General features: G+C 43.2%; 1 long non-coding RNA gene across 1 annotated transcript; it reads left to right on the forward strand.

Annotated features, from left to right (window-relative positions):
- Window positions 1-9,127: 9,127 nt before the first annotated feature.
- On the forward strand, window positions 9,128-17,075 carry LOC123066773 (uncharacterized). Its single transcript, XR_006431436.1, has 9 exons — window positions 9,128-9,387; window positions 9,503-9,611; window positions 10,399-10,661; window positions 12,121-12,290; window positions 12,580-12,658; window positions 12,778-12,920; window positions 14,641-14,749; window positions 16,146-16,367; window positions 16,456-17,075. It is a non-coding gene; the product is annotated as an uncharacterized lncRNA (long non-coding RNA).
- The last annotated feature ends 2,581 nt before the right edge of the window (window positions 17,076-19,656 follow it).

A 19,656-nucleotide genomic window follows, 5' to 3' on the forward strand; every position in this document is an offset into this window, starting at 1 on the left:
CGGTGCAATGCACAAGTTGCAATACATGTCATGATATGCGAGATGTGATATGCAATGCGTATGCGTGCTCCGGGAGGAAAAAGGAAGAACAAGGCATCAACTTGGCAAACCAAGTATGCCTCTGGAAAGATGAGATGATTTCGGTTGAAATCGATATAAGGATCACCGGGAATGGATGCACGGTTTGCAAATGGCAAGCAAAACAAGAATGGCACAAATCTGCGATTAATAGCACGATGCTACTTAGCATGCAACAAGAAACTATGCTACAGCACCCCAACATACAAACAAAGCATATGACAGTGATCTACAGGAGATTCTTAACAAAAGAGGAACACTAAGCTACGGCTAAATCACACCACAACAGGTTCAAGCAAGCATGGCGAAAGTGCAAAAGTTATCAGCTAGGACAAGGCATAAACAGCATCACGAAGCAATGTTCAGAGCAAGTTATCAACATACTACAAGAACTTATAATAGCAAAACAAGACATGGCATGATTCTACTCAAAGCATAGATCAAAATTCCCTTAGTGACCATGAGCCAAAAAGGACCAGAAGATATGATGGCACCCATGTAAACATAGCAAGTTTCGTTAACAGATTCAGCAAACAGAGCATGACATTGACAGAATTATGAAGGCATCTTCGCGAGCTCGATGCACTCAATATAGAGCATTTCATGATAAACTAAGCATACATCCATCAAGAAGACATGGCATGGAAGCTATACATGGCAAGAACAACATCATAGCATACACGGATCAACTACAATAACCTTGGCAAAATTGAATAACATGTAAACAATCTGCCAGGAAACATTTTGTAGCCAAAGTAGAGAACGAAAATGACATGCTAAACTACTCGATAATTGCAACCAGCGGCACGGATGGATAGATCATAACCATATGTTCAAAACACCCTTACTGAAGTATCTCAAAATATGCGTGGATCTTTCTGTAGCATCATGTTTACATGACATCAAAATAACAGTAGAACATGGACTAAAATCAACAACATCACGAGGCCTAGTTTGCATGCTTTTTCTAGTCACCACATTGATCACAAAAATACATGGTAAGCACCTCTGTAAAGATGGCATGGCATAGTTAAAAAGACATGTAGGGCTCAAGTACATAAGATGCACACATCATTCATGGCAAAAATGACAAAAGTGCATTTTCTGATAAGAATCAGAAACTGACATCACATAGCCCTCTTCTAACAGCATTTCGGGCATCAAGATGAGCTCAAATGAAAATGATGCAATGAGATGAAATGATGTACTCTTCGGGCGAACAATTCGGTATGCTACACGCCCAAAATGGAGCCACAGATGCAATGTTATGACAAGAAGAACAGGGCATGATAATTATGCAGACTTAGCGAAAAACAGAGTCAACCTAGGGTTCTTCTCCAGATCGGACCTGGATCCGGGCGCGGACGTCGAGGCACGCCAGAATAGGAGCTCGGGGAGGAGGAAGACGGCCGGGGCGGCCGGATCCGGCGGAGGCCGGCGCGGGCGGAGGCGGGGCCTGGCGGCAAGCTCCGGTGGCGCGGGCGGTGGCGGGGCCTGGCGGCGAACTCCGGTGGTGCGGGCGGCGGTGGGGCCTGGTGGCGAACTCCGGTGGCGCGGGCGGCCGCCGGGCGGCGGGGCAGTGCGACGGCGCAGCGGCGGGTCGGCGGCCGAGCGGCGGACGGGCGCGGGCGGCGGGGACGGGCCGCGGGGGCCGAACGCGGGCCTGGCGGGCCGGCGGTGGCGCGCGGGCGCCGGGGCCACGTGTCGCGTCCCGGTTGGTCCGGGGCGGCGGGCGGACGTGTCCGACCCGAATCAGACATGTCCGGCGGCGGGGAGAGGAGCGGGACTAGGGTTAGGGTGGATTTGATCCAGAAATTTCGGGGAGGGGAGGTTATATTTATAGGTAGAGGGAGCTAGGAGGCTCCAAATGGGGTGCGGTTTTCGCCCACACGATCGTGATCCGACGACGGAGAGCATGGAAGTGACTTAGATGGGTTATTGGGCTGTTTTGGAGGGGTGTTGGGCTGCAACTCAAAAGAGGCCTTTGCGGTTATGCGGTTAACCGTTGGAGTATCAAACAACCTCCAAATGGCACGAAACTTGACAGGCGGTCTGACGGTGCTATACCAGGGCCACTTGGCAAGGCTCGGTCCATTCCGAGAACGTTTAACACCCGCACACGAAAAGAGACAAGAAGGGTGTGCCGGTGCATGTGGGAGTGCCGGATTGCAAAACGGACAACAGGGAAAATGCTCGGATGCATGAGACGAACACGTATGCAAATGAGATGCACATGATGACATGATATGAGATGCATGACATGAATAAAATGCAAAACAAAAGACAAAAGCCCAACCACGGAGGGAATATCATATCACATAGCCGAAAATGGCAAGAGTTGGAATTACAAAGATGGAAAGTTACATCCGGGGTGTTACATGTTGCTATAGGGTTTGGTAATGGCCCATGTAGTTGATCAGGGATGGTCTCTTCTTGAACATAGCAATCTATTAACATGTTAACAAAATAAATGGTAATCCATGCATTTAGTTGACGTCGAGATGCTGTGCAGAACTAGTTCATTTCACATGCATTTTAGGCTGTTGGATGATGTGTAGTTGTCCACCTGGAGTCAAATATTGTCTACATGTTCCTTTGCATGTCATATTCTTGTATTTTTATTGGTTTTCTTCCATCATATTCTTTCCCTGGGCATCTTTAATGATCTTTGCTTTGTAGAGATTTGGATGAAAAGAGTGATATTCAGAGCCCCTATAATCCTTTTTGTTTTCCTTGCAGCGGTAGAACTTTTGTGCCAGCATGGAGTTTTTGATGGTGATCCTACCGTGGTTTCATCTTTCATGCATTTGTCCTGTGCACGCAGTTGTCGGCGTGACCTGGTGGTCATCATCGTCATGGTATGCGACTTTGTTATGTGGGTTGTTGCTGCCGTGTTGATGTCAAGCTACCTCTGGCACATGCCTGCCGTCGACACGTGTCCAAGTAGGTCAGCCCTGCCCACCCCCTCTCTCATTGTGTTGTGGTACGTACATACTTTGGTTCAGATTTGTTACTACAAAGTATTCAAATCGGTATCTACCCTGAAACTGGGTATGTGATCTCATCTAATTACCAAGCTATCAATCTCATCTAATTACCAAGCTATCAAAGTCAATTCACCTATTTGTTTGTTATCACTGGGCGATTCCTAATCCTTACCTCCACCTTGTCATTGACACTGTGCAGTACCATGGCAGATGTTTCTTTTGTGCACTGGGCGATTCCTAATCCTTACCTCCGACCATCATCGCCGCACGCGTGTGTGATCCCTAATGCTTACATGCATCTTGTAGGCGATGTGTTTGTGTAGAGGATTTTACTCAGCATGTAGCAGGTTTGGGTGTCGTTTTTTGTCAAAACAAAATCATGTTTGTTGATATATTTTTCTGGCTGACCTGTAATGTGTCCCAATATTGTTTTCTTTTTCGGAAATTATTATGCTAAAGGAAGAACGGGTTTAGATTATTCTATGTTGCTAAAATCCTATAGCTTGCTTTTATGTAGTAGTCACTGGATGATCTTAGTACAATCTTTGTTGTAGAAAGGAGCACTGCACTATGAGTATGTCCTTTGTTAGCTCTGATTTGCCCTTTTCTGTAACACTAGCTTATAGAAGGATGAATGGTGGCAAGTAGGATTATCTCAGTAGTCAACAATCAGCACCACTATCTAAGATTGCACATTTAGGACCATGGTGGCACACAGAAAAGGAAGCTTGGTCTGGAAAAATTACCAAATGCTAGGATCAAGATTTTTTTTTTTGCTACAGCATGTCCTTCTCGGGAAAGTTGTTGTCGAGAACTCGATTGATGTGTTCCTTTTTTTTCAAGAAACTCGATATACACCTTGATAGCTTCAAGGAATATAATTTTATAGTATGGTACATTTGTAAGGTACAATCCGTTTGTAACTATTGGTAGTAACATGTTTATCTGTGTATCTTTGAACTTACCGTTACTAGATCTAAATTTGGACATACATAGATAGCTCCAAATGTAGCCGAAATGTTTTTTTTACTCCCCATACAATCACTGTTATTAATCCTTGTGCATAGATATCTCTAAATGCATCTGCTGCTATATCTGTCAATAGTCAATACCATAGTGAATCATTGCCACTGTTATGTAAGTTGATGTTTGAACCAAACCAGTGACTTGTTCGAACTTCTATTGTTTCTTTTATAGAACGTTGGTTTTCCCATAGAGAGACCATCTTCTAGGTTTGAACCAAACCACTGCTCTATGTTAACCTTCTTCTAGGTTTTCGGCTCTAGGATTTTCTTTGCAGGAAACTCAAATAATATAAATAGGTATATTTTCCCATGAAGATGCCCTGGTTTTAATCCAATTTTTTACATTACATGGTATGCTAAAATGGTTTGTATTTTAAAGTTTACTCCCATTTACCTGTGTGTTCTTCCATAGTAATAGAATTGATGTCGATTAGACTTCTTTGTGTTTCCTGAAATTAAATGGTTTGCCATAGAATATGAAATTTGAGTATGATGCTATGTTTTTAAAGTGTCCCTCCGCTTTGGAAAATCGACCGCTTTGGGCGCCTAGGCGTCCAAAGCGCCCGCCTAGGCGTCGCATAGGCGCCAAAGCGCCCCCCCCCCTCCCTAAGGCGGTAAGGCGTCGCCTTAAAAACATAGGTATGATGGTTGTTGAACTGGAAATAATCTAGCGAGCAATAATAAAATGAAGAATAGCTTACCATATTGCAGTGCCCTATGAGTGAATAACAGGCCAATACACTGGAAAAATGAAAATGCTTTTTTTGAATACCAAGAAAAAAAATATTTCACATACAGATTCTATTTCTAAGTTGTTTCCAATAGACTATTAGATATGGTGTTGCATGGACCTTTTTAAAATCAGCTTCTTGATTTCAATAGGCGGGATGGTGCCACAAAACTGTGGTTAAATAGCTGCTGCACTAGTAGAAAACGGGCCTTTAGTCCCGGTTCTGGAACTGGGACTAAAGGGTCAGGACTAAAGGCCACCCCCCTTAATCCCGGCTGTGTTATGAACCGGGACTAAAGGCCCTCCACGTGACCGCTATCTGGAGCTCCTCCTTTAGTACTAGCTAGTAATGATTTTTTTAAGGAGCTAGTAGTACTGATCTTACTGTTATAGACATGGATCATTGGTGTCTTCGATTACTGTCAGTGCCCACTTATTAACCCAAGCAATCATATATTTAATTAATCAAACTGTAACTTAGTAGAACAAAATAACTAATGTACAACTGTGCATTGAATTGAGATAACTTATGCTACCTTCACTAAGTGTGCCATTCCAACAAATAATTGCCCAATATTGTTTCACACTCCGATCATTTGATTGTTTACTTGTTCCTATGACTTATTCTCTTGCAGGGATGCTTTATAGTCCTTGCTTTTGCTTGGCTTTTTTGGTCTTACATTGTTTCTACTGGCAATGTATAATCAGATTAGTACCGCACATTTGATCATGCTGATTCATCAAGTTTCGATGAGGTACTTTGTCATGCAACTATAATCGTTCTAATTAAGGCATATATATATAGTTTCATCCTGGGATCTTACGAACCCTTTTGACAAAATATAAAATGTTTCAAATCTACATTCTGATTGTACCTAAGGAAAGATTGGATATATCTTTTCCTTATATATTACTACCTTTGATCCATAATAAGTGTCACAGTGTTGAACTTCAAAACTGCGACACTTATTTTGGACTGGAGGGAGTAGCATATACTCCCTCCGTCCCGAATTAGTTGACTCTGATTTGTCTAGATACGGCACGTTTTAGTGTTAGATTCATCCTTATCTAGACAAATCTAAGTCAACTAATTTGAGATGGATGTTATAGTTACAAATTTACAAGTTTGCATCTATATGCATATAAGTAGAACTAATCAATTATCCATGTATTCGGCGGCTCTGCACTGAAGTAGATATAGCTACATGTTTACAAGATTGCATCTTATTGAAATCAAACCATGATTTTAAGGTATATTTCCCTTCACTGAAGCGAATGTGACTATACTGGGACCGTGTGGTAGGGGCATTGTTATTCTTCTATGTCCATGATTGTTGTGCTACTGTTAATATTATGCAGATGGTCTTATGTTTTCTATGGATAGATGATTATTATTACATTACACCCCAAGATGTTCCTCTCCATAGACCATTCACATGGTAGCTTGTTGTTGAAGCGCATGATTGATTACTTCTTCAACGTAGTAGTATCTCTATTCTTAGCGTGCTGCCGGATCAGAGTGGGCTGAAATGTTCCCATTTTATTTTGCAGATGGGAGACCCTTTGGTTTGAGGTGACCAAGGAGAGTTATACATGACACCTCCCAGGAAGCAAAGGGCATGGAATTTGAAGCAATGTCACAAGGTAGTACCCTTTCCTTGTTTTTCTTGTTTCCCCTTTGAACTGTTTCAGATATTCTCTGTTGATCCGTTTTCTAATCTGCGAGCGCGCGTGTCTGTATGTGGTATTGTGGTGTTAATTCTCAGGAAAACACATGAAGGTTATCTATCTAGTAGGACAAACCCATATTGTATGATGCCTTGTGTTTATGATGTTTATCATGTTTATGATGCCTTGCATGGTTCCAACATTCCTTTTGTACATCCATTTGTGTAGAGACGGTTGGACTAATTTTCTGTCAAGACATGGAAGCATAGTTATTAGAATCAGAAACTGTGATGTTGCCCCGGTAATTAATTCCAGCAACTTGTGATGTCGCTTCAGTGCGTGGATCGAACAACTATGCATGCTCTTTTCTAAGGAATTGGAGATGACCTGGTGGTGGTAGATAGATTAATGTAGTGGTGCTTCTATAATTCATATTCATCACTGGTAGATTCTGTCTTCTTTGGATTGGTTAGGTCTTGGTTTGCCACTAAGAAAGTGATCTAGATACTTTTCTTATAATAAAACAATATTAGTTTGTCTATCTACGAGTGATTGAAAGCACCACTAAATATTATTGCTAGAGATTTTACTTGGGACCACATTCATCTTGGACCTTTTCTACTACTTGCCATATGGAATGGTAAACACACACATGACTGAATCTGAGAAGACGAGATACTACCCTGATTTTATCCTTCATTTTCCTGATGAGAAGTGTCTTGTGCCTTGTCCTACTCTGTGTAGTTAACACTTCTTTGATCCATGCACCTCACGTGAGCCATCTTAAAGGAAAAAATACCAAGTGTATGTGTGTGTGTGTGTGCTGTCCTGGACGCTGTTTGACTTCTTTTACCCTCTATGTTGTGATGCGTGTGTAGCTGATCGGGAACACACCATTGGACTGTACCTCAACCACGTCATCGATGGCTGCATGGGGCGAGTCACTGCCAAGCCAAGCTCGAGTTCATTGATCCCTCATCCAGCATCATGGACAGGTGAGGTAGCTGCTCCCTGGATTCTCATGATTTGTTCTTTTTTTGGATTTAAGCTCAAGATTTGTTATGTGTGTTTACCTTGTGCTTGATATGGTACAACATCATCACGATGCAGAGGAGCAGGAGGGGTTCATCATGCCAGGCAAGGTGTAGAACAAAGCCGTCATGTGGTCTGCCCGGTGATTCTTCGTCAACTCCGAAGCATTCCGTGATGTGTGTCTGCTGGCCCTGATTCTTCTTCCACTCTGGCATAGCTAGTGGTAAGCCTCTTCTCCTCTCTCGCGCTCTCTCATGCTCTGTGTGTCCACAACTATTGATCGGTGGCGAATTCTGTGCTGGCCATCGTGCCATGGTTCTCCTTCATTTTGATCCCATGTTTTAGTCTCTTGGTTACTGGATGCTCTTTTTTCTTGTTAGTCAGTCAACACAATATGTTCTTTGGGAATTTGGCAAACATACACATGAATTTTGTGTAAGTATTATATTTGTGGTGCCTCGCATCATGCCGACGATATTTTGTGATCTTGGCCTTCGAGCTTTAGTAATTTCTAGGGTAGGGCCTGGTTTGTGGGGTGCCCGGCCATCGAGCCGGGGTTGATTCTATGGTGTACGGTCATGCTTTTGGCGATGATGGTCTTTTCACCACTGTTTTACTTTGGTATTTTGATTAAAAGCATGCACGTTATTTGCTATCAGGTTTTTGGTCATGTTTGGAGACTGGGAATATTTGGTTGGTAAAGGATATGTGGAGATGTAGAACTGGAGCTTGGTACTTAGGCTTTTAATTTGTTGGTACATGGTAGTACTTACACAGAGAAGTCTAGTTGATTTTTCTCATGGTATAGCCTGTTAGCAGCTTGTGTACACCGATGACATCAGAGCCTCTTATGTTTTCTGCATTAGAAAATATTGCAGGGCTGACTTCACAAATACCCTGTTTACTAAAATGGGTTGTTCTCTTTTATTCCTTTGGAGTTTTGGTTTAACCTGTGAACAAAAACAATCTGGCTTACTTCACAAGTACTTCTATTTGTGTGTAAAGTTCGCTCTTCCTTTCATTCCCTAGGAGGCAAGGCTTAACATTTTTAACTTCAGAGGCTTTGAATAACTGTGCGGCACATCCAGCGAATTTAGATGTTTATCTGGGAGTCCACAACCTCGATAACTTTTTCATATGGAAATTATGAGGTCGCTCTGTGTTTGCTACCCAACGCGGGCTCTTCTCCATTTGTGACAGTCTCTGATTATTTATTCCCCTTAATTTCGAAAAAAACATGAACTCGTTCTTATTACGTCGCTGTTGTGTGTGCATTTCAGATGACAAGGAAAGAGAAGCTGCATCTCTCCCCCTTTGCATGCCTCCAATATAACAAAAGCAAAGACTGGTAGAGACGTGTTGCGTGAGGCATCAACACCTCGCACGAAAAAGACAACGAAGGTATGTATATATATGAGCTTTGTCCTCAAGTATTCGCATGTTAACTTTTTATTGGGCATCTAGCAGCCCTTGTTGTGGAAATAGTGTTTTGCTACCCTGCTTTCACCATTTGTGCAACTACCTTTGGTTTATTTTGAAAAGAAGGCGAACTCTTTCTTATCATCTTGCGGTTTCTGTATTGTAGGTAACATGGGAATAGCCTTTGGTCTCCCACTTGCATACCTTTTTTAAGAGAAAACACAAAGATGAGGGGTGAACAGTACATGCTTCCGATGAGGGAGAGTTACAGTGTCAAGGGAAATTGCGCCTACCCTGACCCAAAGGGTCGCTTCCCCTTGCATACCTCCAGTAATACAAACGTGAAGACTGGACATGGGATGCCTGGGTTATCGTCACGCTGGGCAAAACGACAAGGAAGGTGTAAATATATCGGGTTTCTAGCAGCCCCTCTTGTGGAAATTATGAGGTCCCTCCCTATTTATTTCTCCATTTGTGAAATTGCATTTGCTTCAATTAAAAGAATGTGAACCCTCTTATCTTATTTGGTCGATGCTGTGTATGCATCAATGAATGCATTTTAGGTAACAAGAAGCAGGGAAGAGCAGCTACAGATGGAGGAGATGAGTTGCGATGAGTCCCTGGTGCCAATCGAAGATTTCATGAGGAACAGAGGGCCTACTTTGAATCAATGTAAGTCTCACCTAACTAGTGGTGGAACTACCTCACATATCTAGTGTTGGTGGTGTCATGAGTAGAATATGAGTTACTCCCTCCGTCCCAAAATAAGTGTCTTGAGCTTAGTACAAATTTGTACTAGAGCTAGTAGAAAGTTGAGACACTTATTTTGGGACGGAGGGAGTACTAGATAGTATGTATGTGCAGGGGCGGAGCTAGTCTAATGCAAGGGTATGCAATGCATACCCAATGTTTTTTGCAGAAAAGTTTCAATATATAAGCTTTTATATGCCTTTATGAAAGTATGGCAGTCAACTTGTACATGCGGGGCTGCTACGTACAAAGAAAATAACGATTTAGCACCAGTCGGGCATATGTTGGGCTGCTACGTTGCTAGTACAGTGCTACCGGGCCTTATCCTTCAGGCTCGACTAGAGCCATCACTTCGTGAAACTGGGGCACATCACATGCCGCCATTGGCCATCGAAAGCAATCGCCGCCACCGCATATCATCTCATTTGTCGGCGATCGCGGATCGCCCCATCTTACCGATCGATCTCCTTGGCCAGCCCACGCCCTTCGTTGCTGCTTCGCAGTACGGCAATACGCACTCGGCAGTGTCACGGCGCGCACCCGCGCACGACACATCTGTCATCTAATCCAGACTGGTAGGCAACGGTGGCGTGCGCAATTCGTCCACCGTCTGATTTTATGAGTGCTTAATTTTGATTTATTTGAATTGTTAGTCGAGAATAGAGGGTTATCTTCATTCCCTAATTTTGTTTTGATTAATCTATTGTAGCATCTATGCAATTTTGAGCGTGGTTTGCATTGGCTCGCTGTACAACTTGTGAAGAAGTGCAAGGAAATCAAGGTGAAATTTATGCATCTAAATTTCTGAATTATAAACATTCAAATTTGGAAGATTTTTCACCATTGATGAACAATACTTAAATGATTGTTTGGTTACTTTCCTTCCGCTGCTCCTGCCGCCTGCCAAGTGGGCTCCGCGCTCCATAAGTTCTGAGGGGGAGACGAGGTGTGATGTAGTCGGACTGCAGACAGGTTAGTTCCTCTGTCGTTGCCAGAGAGTTCTTGTTTCCTTCCATCGAATCAGGGGACAGTGGAAAGGACCCTTAAATTCTTCATGCAAGTAAAGAGAAACACCATCATTTCTTGCTTCCAAATGGGTGATCGTGAGTTACAATTTTTTTATATTCCGCATACCCATGTTGAAAATCCTAGCTCCGCCACTGTGTATGTGGACCTGGCTGGCCGGCTATCGATCAATCTTGCATATAACAATTTCCTAACAGTCTGATTTAAGCTAACAAACTTGTCCCCTATGAATCGCCCATTGATTTAAGCTAACAGTTTTAATGCTTTATTGCACTGTGATTGTCGGGTTAAGTTCTGTCCTACTAGTCCAATGCGCACTGATTCATTTCACTGATAATTGGACTGTACATTATTGATGATGTATATTTATTATGCTATCTTGTTTAACTAGTGCTACCATTTACGGATTCCTTGTCCTGTGATATGCTGCTTACACACCTTACACACATACTCCACTAGATATGTTAGTATCACTAGCAAAAGGGCCGGTGCATTGCAAGGGGATAAAAAAATTGTCTACATACTCAATAACAAAACACAGAGTGCAAGGCATGACAATCAAGCTCTCATTTTGAAGTGATAGACTCATTCATGGAAAAAGCTAATGTTTATTTCTTGTCTGTCCGTGTGATCTGTTAGCCACAACCGTATAAGCCACATATAAAACCTGGGATGAAGCAATACCTTGCCCGTCCACATGTGATCAGCCATTTAAAGCGATGTATTCCTCTGATGAAGCAATTCTGCCTTCATTCGTCCGTCTGCCATCTGTTCCTTTCTTCTTTCTTTTTATTGGATTGGATCTCTTTCTTATTGGCACCTGCAGCCAGCCGTCTCAATTTAAGCCCTTCTCTCTCGTTCTATTTAGTCTCGTAGGATAAAGTGAACCTACACCTCACCCTATGTCTGTTTTAAAGAGGCTCGTTGATTGTCTACTTGCGGACAGATATAAATTGGTTGGATTTGGTGAAAGTAGCAAGGTGCTACTATCAATTAATATAAGCGAACCCTATGTTCTAACAAAACTGAAAGTTAGCTCTACTGGTTGCATCCTTCGCTACTCTAAAGTAGAGGTTCTTGGTTCGATCCCCAAGAATAACGTTTTTTTTTCCTTATCCTAGGAGCCCCAGCAGTTTTTTTGCCTAGATGGGCTAAGGCCCAATCTTCCGTTAGCCCAGCCGGGTGATAGGTTTTTTACGTAGGGCAGGAATGATCGATTTTTTTTTACATACAAGCAGAAACACGCTTTGACGTATGGGCAGAAATGCTTCTGCTTTATTAGTAAGTATAGATTGGCATGGCTGTGTAATTACAACATAGTAACATGGTTGAGTTAGTGTTCTTTCTTTCTTATTCTATCTGTTTGTTTCTCATATGTAAGAAGATTTGTTGAACTCACTTGCAGGTTTCTTGTGGACGTCTGGCCTCCTGGAGCCGCAGATCCTCGTTTGAGCTGGCTATCTTGGGCGCCGACTAGAGCTCCAGCCGCCACCTAGCAGCCCGTGAAGCTGTCTGATTCGAGTCGTCGCCGCTGCTGTCGGGTTTCTCCTCGCCGCTGTCTACACCTCCCCCCGGGTGCGTCACCCTAGTGAACTTCATTTTCTTCCAAGTTTAGCAACAACGAGGTAGCAAGTGCTTAAAGTGTTGCCTCTACGTCTTACTTTTGTTGTTCAGTTTCTTGTGCCTTGTCCTGCTCTTTGTAGTTAACACTTCTTTGCTCCATGCATCTCATGTTAAAGGAAAAATTACCAAGTGTATGTGTGTGTGTGTGTGTTGTCCTGGACGTTGTTTGACTTCTTTTACCCTCTATGTTGTGATGCGAGTGTAGCTGATCGTGAACACACCATTGGTGTACCTCAACCAGGTCACCGATGGCTGCATGGGGCGAGTTACTGCCAAGCCAAGCTTGAGTTCATGGATTCCTGGTCCAGCATCAAGGACAGGTGAGGTAGTTGCTCCGTGGATTCTCATGATTTGTTCTTTTTCTTTGGATTTAAGCTCAAGATTTGTTATGTGTGTTTTCCTTGTGCTTTATATGGTACAACATCATCATGATGCAAAGGAGCAGGAGGGGTTCATCATGCCAGGCAAGGTGGAGAACAGAGCTGTCATGTGGTGTGCGTGGTGATTCTTCTTCGACTCTGAAGCCTTCCGTGATGCGTGTTTGGTGGCCCTGTTTCTTTTTCCACTCCGGCATAGCTAGTGGTAGGCCTCCTCTCCTCTCTCGCGCTCTCTAATGCTCTGTGTGTCCAGAGCTATTGATCCGTGGCGATTTCTTTGCTGGCCATCATGCCATGGTTCTCCTTCATTTTGATCCCATGTGTTCTTTTGGTTACGGGATGCTCCTTTTTCTTGTTAGTCAGTCAACACAATATGTTCTTTGGGAATTTGGCAAACATACACATGAATTGGATATAAGTACTAAATTTGTGGTGCCTCGCATCATGCCGAGGCTATTCTGTGATCTTGGCCTTCGAGCTTTAGTAATTTCTAGGGTAGGGCCTGGTTTGTGGGGTGCCTGGCCATCGAGCCGGGGTTGATTCTATGGTGTACTGTGGTGCTTTTGGCGCTGATGGTCTTTTCACTACTGTTTTACTTTAGTATTTTGATTAGAAGCATGCACCTTATTTGCTAGCAGGTTTTTGGTCATGTTTAGACGCATGTTTGGAGACTTCGAATATTTGGTTGGTAAAGGACACGTGGAGATGTAGAACTCGAGCTTGGTACTTAGGCATTTAATTTGTTGGTACTTGGTAGTACTTATACAGAGAAGTCTAGTTGATTTTTCTCCTGGTATAGCCTATTAGCAACTTGTGTACACCGATGACATCAAAGCCTCTTATGTTTTCTGCATTAGAAAATATTGCAGGGCTGACTTCACATATACCCTGTTTACTAAAATGGGATGTTCTGTTTTATTCCCTAGCAGTTTTGGTTTAGCCTGTGAACCAAAAAAAATCTGGCTTACTTCACAAGTACTTCTATTTGTGTGTAAATTTCGCTCTCTCCTTTCATTCCCTAGGAGGCTATAGGCTTAACATTTGTAACTTCAGAATAATTGTGCAGCGCATCCAGCGAATTTAGATGTTTATCTGGCAGCCCACAACCTCAATAACTTTTTCATATGGAAATTATGAGGTCCCTCCGTGTTTGCTACCCAGCGCGGTCTTTTCTCCATTTATGACCGTCTCTGGTTATTTATTCCCCTTAATTTTGAAAAAAAAACATGAACTCTTATTACCTCACTGTTGTGTGTGCATTTCAGATGAGAAGGAAAGAGAAGTTGCACCTCTCCCCCTTGCATGCCTCCAATATAACGAAAGCAAAGACATATGAGCTTTGTCCTCAAGTATTAGCAACCCTTGTTGTGGAAATGGTGTTTTGCTACCCTGTGGACCTTTCACCATTTGTGAAGCTGCCTTTAGCTTATTTTTAAAAGAAGGCAAACTCTTTCTTATCATCTCGTGGTTTCCGCATTTTAGGTAACGTGGGAACAGCCTTTGGTTCTCCCCCTTGCATGCCTTTTTCCTTTTTAGAAAACACAAAGACTTTGCATTTCATTTCATTGAAACGAAAGAGGGGTGAATAGTACAGGCTTCCAATGGGGGAGGGTTACAGGGTCAAGGGAAATTGCGCCTGCCCTAACCCAAAGGGTCGCTTCTCCTTGCATACCTCCAGTAATACAAAGGTGAAGACTAGACATGGGATGCCTGGGTTATCGTCACTTCCCAGCAAAAAGACAAGGAAGGTGTAAATATATCGGGTTTCTAGCAGCCCTCTTGTGAAAATTATGAGGTCCCTCCCTATTTATTTCTCCATTTTTGAAATTGCATTTGGTTTGATTAAAAGAAAAGGGAATAAAAGAATGTGAACCATCTTATCTTAGTTGGTCTATGTTGTGTATGCATCAATGAATGCATTTTAGGTAACAAGAAGCAGGGAAGAGCAGCTGCAGATGGAGGAGATGAGTTGCGATGAGCCCCTGGTGCCGACCGAGGATTTAATGAGGAACAGAGGGCCTACTTTGAATCAATGTAAGTTTCACCTGACTAGTGGTGGAACTACGTCACACATCTAGTGTTGGTGGTTTCATGAGTAGAATATGAATTACTATATACTATGTATGTGGACCTAGCTGACCGGTTATCGATCGATCTTGCATATAACAATTGCCTAACAGTCAGGTTTAAGCTAACAAATTTGTCCCCTATGAATCACCCATTAATTTAAGCTAGCAGTTTTAATGTTTTAGTGCACTGTGATTGTTGGGTTAAATTCTATCCTACTGTTCCAATGTGCATTGATTAATTTCATTGATGATTGGACTGTATATTATTGGTGTTGTTCTGTCATCGAGGGGTCGCTGCTTTGTAGCGATGTATATTTATTATGCTATCTTGTTTAATTGGTGCTAGCATTTACGGATTCCTTGTCCTGTGATATGCTGCTTACACCTTACCACATACTCCACTAGATATGTTATCACTAGCAAAAGGGCCTGTGCGTTGCAACGGGATAAAAAAATTGTCCACATACTCTTAACAAAACATAGCGTGCAAGGCATGACAATCAAGCTCTCATTTTTAAGTGAGAGACTCATTCATGGAAAAAGTTAATGTATATTTCTTGTTTATCCATGTGATCTGGTAGCAACAATCGTATTAGCCACGTATAAATCCTGGGATGAAGCAATTCCTTGTCCGTCAACATGTGATCAGCCATTTAAAGCAACGTATTCCTCTGATGAAACAATTCTGCCTTCATTCGTCCGTCCGCCATCTGTTCCTTTCTTTTCTCTTTTTGTTGGATTGGTTCTCTTTCTTATTGGCACTTGCAGCCAGCCGGCTCAATTTAAGCCCTTCTCTCTCGATCTATATGATCTCGTAGGATAAAGTGAACCCACAGCTCACCCTATGTTTGTTCCAAAGAGGCTTGTTGGTTGTCTACTTGCGAACATATATAAATCGGTGGGATTCGGTGAAAGTACCAAGGTCGTACTATCAATTAATATAAACGAACCCTATCTTCTAACAAAACTGAAAGTTAGCTCTACTTGTTGAATCCTTCGGTACTCTAAAGTAGAGGTTCTTGGTTCGATCCCCGAGAATAACAATATTTTTTTCCTTATTCTAGGAGGTCCAGCAGTTATGTTTGCCTAGATGGGCCCAATCTCCCATTAGCCCAGCTGGGTGATAGGTTTTTTATGCAGATCAGGAGCGATCAAATTTTTTTACGTACCAGCTGAAACATGCTTTTGACGTACGGGCAGAAGCTCTTCTGCGTTTATTAGTAGGTATAGATATAGATATAGAGGTATAGATTGGCATGGCTGTGTAATTACAACATAGTAACATGGTTGAGTTAGTGATTTTTTCTTATTTTGTTTGTTTGTTTCTCATATGTAAAAACATTTGTTGAACTCACTTGCAGGTTTCTTGTGGATGTCTGGCCTCCTAGAGCTGAAGATCCCCATTTGAGCTGGCTATCTTCGGCGCCGGCTGGAACTCCGGCCGCCACCTAGCATCCCGTGAAGCTGAAGGATTTGATTCGTCGCCGCTGTTGTCGGGTTCCTCCTCGCCGCCGTCTACACCTCCCGCTGCTGGTGTGTCGCCATAGTGAACTTCATTTTCTTCCAAGTCTAGTAGCAGCGAGGTAGCAAGTGCTTAAAGTGTCGCCTCTATGTCTTATTTTTGTTGTTTTTATTGTGAATACCATGTGAAGCTGAAGCAATTCGTTCCAGGTCAGAAGCCACTGCTAGAGGGATCAGTATGCTCTCATGGGTAAGTCCTGGTTATCCTGGGTGCTTCAAGTTTGTTTATTTGAAGTGGTTTGCCTGATTACTACTCTCAGGGCCATATTTCTGCTCTATGGTTGCTTACTCCCTCCCATGGCATGCTAATGTTTAAAGCCGCCGCCGCCGCCATTGCTCACAGAAATTTCGTTTGCTAGTTAAGTCTCTAATCCCCTGTTTTGAACAACATTATTCTTGTTCAGTTTGTAATCTGTGTCCGAACTTACTTGTGATCCCCTTGCTGCAAGGGAAACTTGGTTTACTTATTTTCTAGTAAAGTGAAGGTACTTGTTGGGGGCCTTTCTCTTTTACTTGTGAAGTGCATCTATTGATCTTGTACTTGGGATTCTGCATGGGGAACTTGTGTGAACTGGTAGAGGAGCTTTCCATGCTAAAGCTTGTGTACTCTTGTGTTGTTGTTGTCAACATGCTAGGCTGCCTATGAATTGAGAAGGCCAAGAGGAAGGAGGTGGAATGTCCATCGTAATGCAAACATTACATGCATGTAGCTTGGCTTCCCCCACACCGCAATGATAACACTTTGGCCGGGTCGCCGCCTACTTTTCATTTGTGGTGAGTCCCTGGTTAGTTTCTTCCCTCTCTCTTCTTGTGCCCTGTGATGGTCCGGCTATCAGGCCGTGCCAGATTGTTGTGTCGAGTGTTGACCATTGAGCCAATGATTTGTTGTTTAGTCCTATGGTCATTCTTTTGACACCGATGATTTCGTAGTTGAAATTTGTCCATGTGTTGGTTAGGCCCTTGTGCTACAACATGTGCTATTTTTTGGGGGGTTTGTACTTATTTAGGAAGTTGGCATGGTTGCTGCCTGCAGGTGTTGCCGAGGCTGGTGTTAACCATACTTGAAGCCTAGAGGCTGGTGTTGCATCCGCGATAAAGTATGCTGTTCTAGAGTTCATGAGCCTATTCCCCGTGTCACTTATAGCATGTAGTAAATGCCATTTACTGAGTTTGACGCACCATACTTGAGGTCTTGCTCAGTTTTCGCACCATACATACTTGCTGACATTATTTATTATTGTCGCTTATTTAACATGCTAGCATTTTGATAGCTCCATCAAGTGTATGTTGCAAAGATAAATTGTAAATCCAGTGTTAGCTAGTATCAATCATGTGGTATGTGTAGGGAAAAACCAAAACTAATAAGAATTGAAGGTTTTTGTACAGGTGATTTTGTTGTGAAGTAGTATGATGCTATTGGAGCAATTTTTGGTTTGGCATTATGGTTGAGTGGTGGCCTACCAGAGAGAAATGAAGTCATCTCCATCAAGCATCCTACTGGCCTTGTACCTGTCATGTTTGTACTGCATGAAGCAATGGAGGATATCATCAATCATGTTTGTGTTGGTCTGCGCAAAGACGTAGGCAACCATGGAGTGTCCATTTTACTCTCTTTTTTGTAATACTTTACCGTTGGGTTTGGAGGCTTGCTTGTATACTGGGAGTGAAGCCTGTTTGTGTTTGGATCCTTTTGCTTTCAGGGGCCTCGAGTCCTGAAAAATTGCCTTTTGTAATCCTGTAGTAGCTGTCTGTGAGAAAGAAATAAAGAAAGAAGGAAGCTGGCTTTGAGCAATCCTTGCTATTATATGCTTCTTCCAACGGATCCTTTTGATTACGATTGAACGAATCAGTTTATGAGTTCCACACTTTGTATCAATCTGATATAATTTTTGAACATGTTGCTGATTGGGCCATCCGCTTTCTGAATTCCCAAGAGAGGACTGTGTTGGGTAAAAAAATGTTGATCTTGCTTGCTGTTTTCCCATATCCTAGCTAGGGAGCATAGTAAAGGTGAAGATGTTTCTTTATGACGATGATTCTGAGAAATTCTGCGCCAAACCAAGATGATGTTTATTTTTTGCTGAGGAGGACACAAGAGAATTGATTTGGTTTATTTGGTGAGGTCTCATTCTGCCTCTGAGCTGTAGGTTGGTATGCCGGGTTTAGAGCCAAACAAATTGCTCGTTGGAGACGAGCAAGTAGTTTACTCTTACACCCTATTGGAGTACACACTTTTAATGCCAGCTGTCCCATGCTCTAGCAATGAAGGAGGCCGGCGGGATTCATTCATTCCCTTCCCCTCTTGTGTGGTTAGTAGCAGCCGTCGCATTCATTCCCTCTTGCGATTAGTACGTAGCAGCCGCCGCATTCATTCCCTCTTTTGTGTTTAGTAGCAGCCGCAGCATTCATTTCCTCTTGTGTGATTAGTAGCAGTCGTCGCATTCACAATGGTATAATTAATGAACGAAACGCACCTGCAGTGCTGTGCCAGCTAACATACTCGTAGGCGTGGGATACCCGTGCCACTTAATTCCCTTTCATCCCTTTCATGTAAATAGAATGAATGCGCGTCAAGGGATGCCCATCAACGAGCAAGGGAGGGTTTGGCTTGCGCCACCTCATCGACCCGCGGCACCGCATTACCTCTAGCCATGCGGCTGCACCTTGCTCTTTCCAAATCCAACATGCCACCATCTCTATATATACTAGAAGCAGTCATTCATCCGCGTGCGGGGTGCGCGTGCGACTTAGGACTTGGGCGACGGCGAGAGGCGATGCTTCCCTGCAAGTGAGGAGGTTTTTGTTCAAATCCGAAAGAGATGGGATCAAGAGAATTGCTTTGGGCGTGTCCATGTATATATGTATGTAGTATGCTTCTTCTCCTTTGGTTCTTGTAGCATAGAAGGATCAGGGAGGGTTTCAGTTTGGTTTGGTTCTTGTAATATAGGTACGCACACGCTAGCCCCTCTGCACACTGTCTCCTTCTCCCCCGATTTCTTCCTCCGCCGGCCGTCTCCCGCACCGCCGTACCGGCCCCACCCATGGCTCCGGCGGCTATCCTACCTCCTTCGTGCGAGTGTTCTTCAAAACCTTCCGGTCAATCCCAGATTTCATTCTTGCACCCAGATCTACTGAACCAGTATCTTCTCTCTTGGTCAGGCCGAGCCAACAACGAAGGGAACCAACTTGGGAAAGCAGATCGGCGCCGGCGGCTCCGGATAGCGTAGTTGCTGGGTACACAGATTGGAAGTGGTCTGTTCTCCGATTCCGACTATTTGAGCCAGGATTGAATCCGATTCGGTGCAGATATAGAGCCTTGACCGAGCATATAAATATGAGCTTACAGGCCCT

Source organism: Triticum aestivum, chromosome 3B, assembly GCF_018294505.1.
Source record: "Triticum aestivum cultivar Chinese Spring chromosome 3B, IWGSC CS RefSeq v2.1, whole genome shotgun sequence".
NCBI lineage: Eukaryota > Viridiplantae > Streptophyta > Magnoliopsida > Poales > Poaceae > Triticum > Triticum aestivum.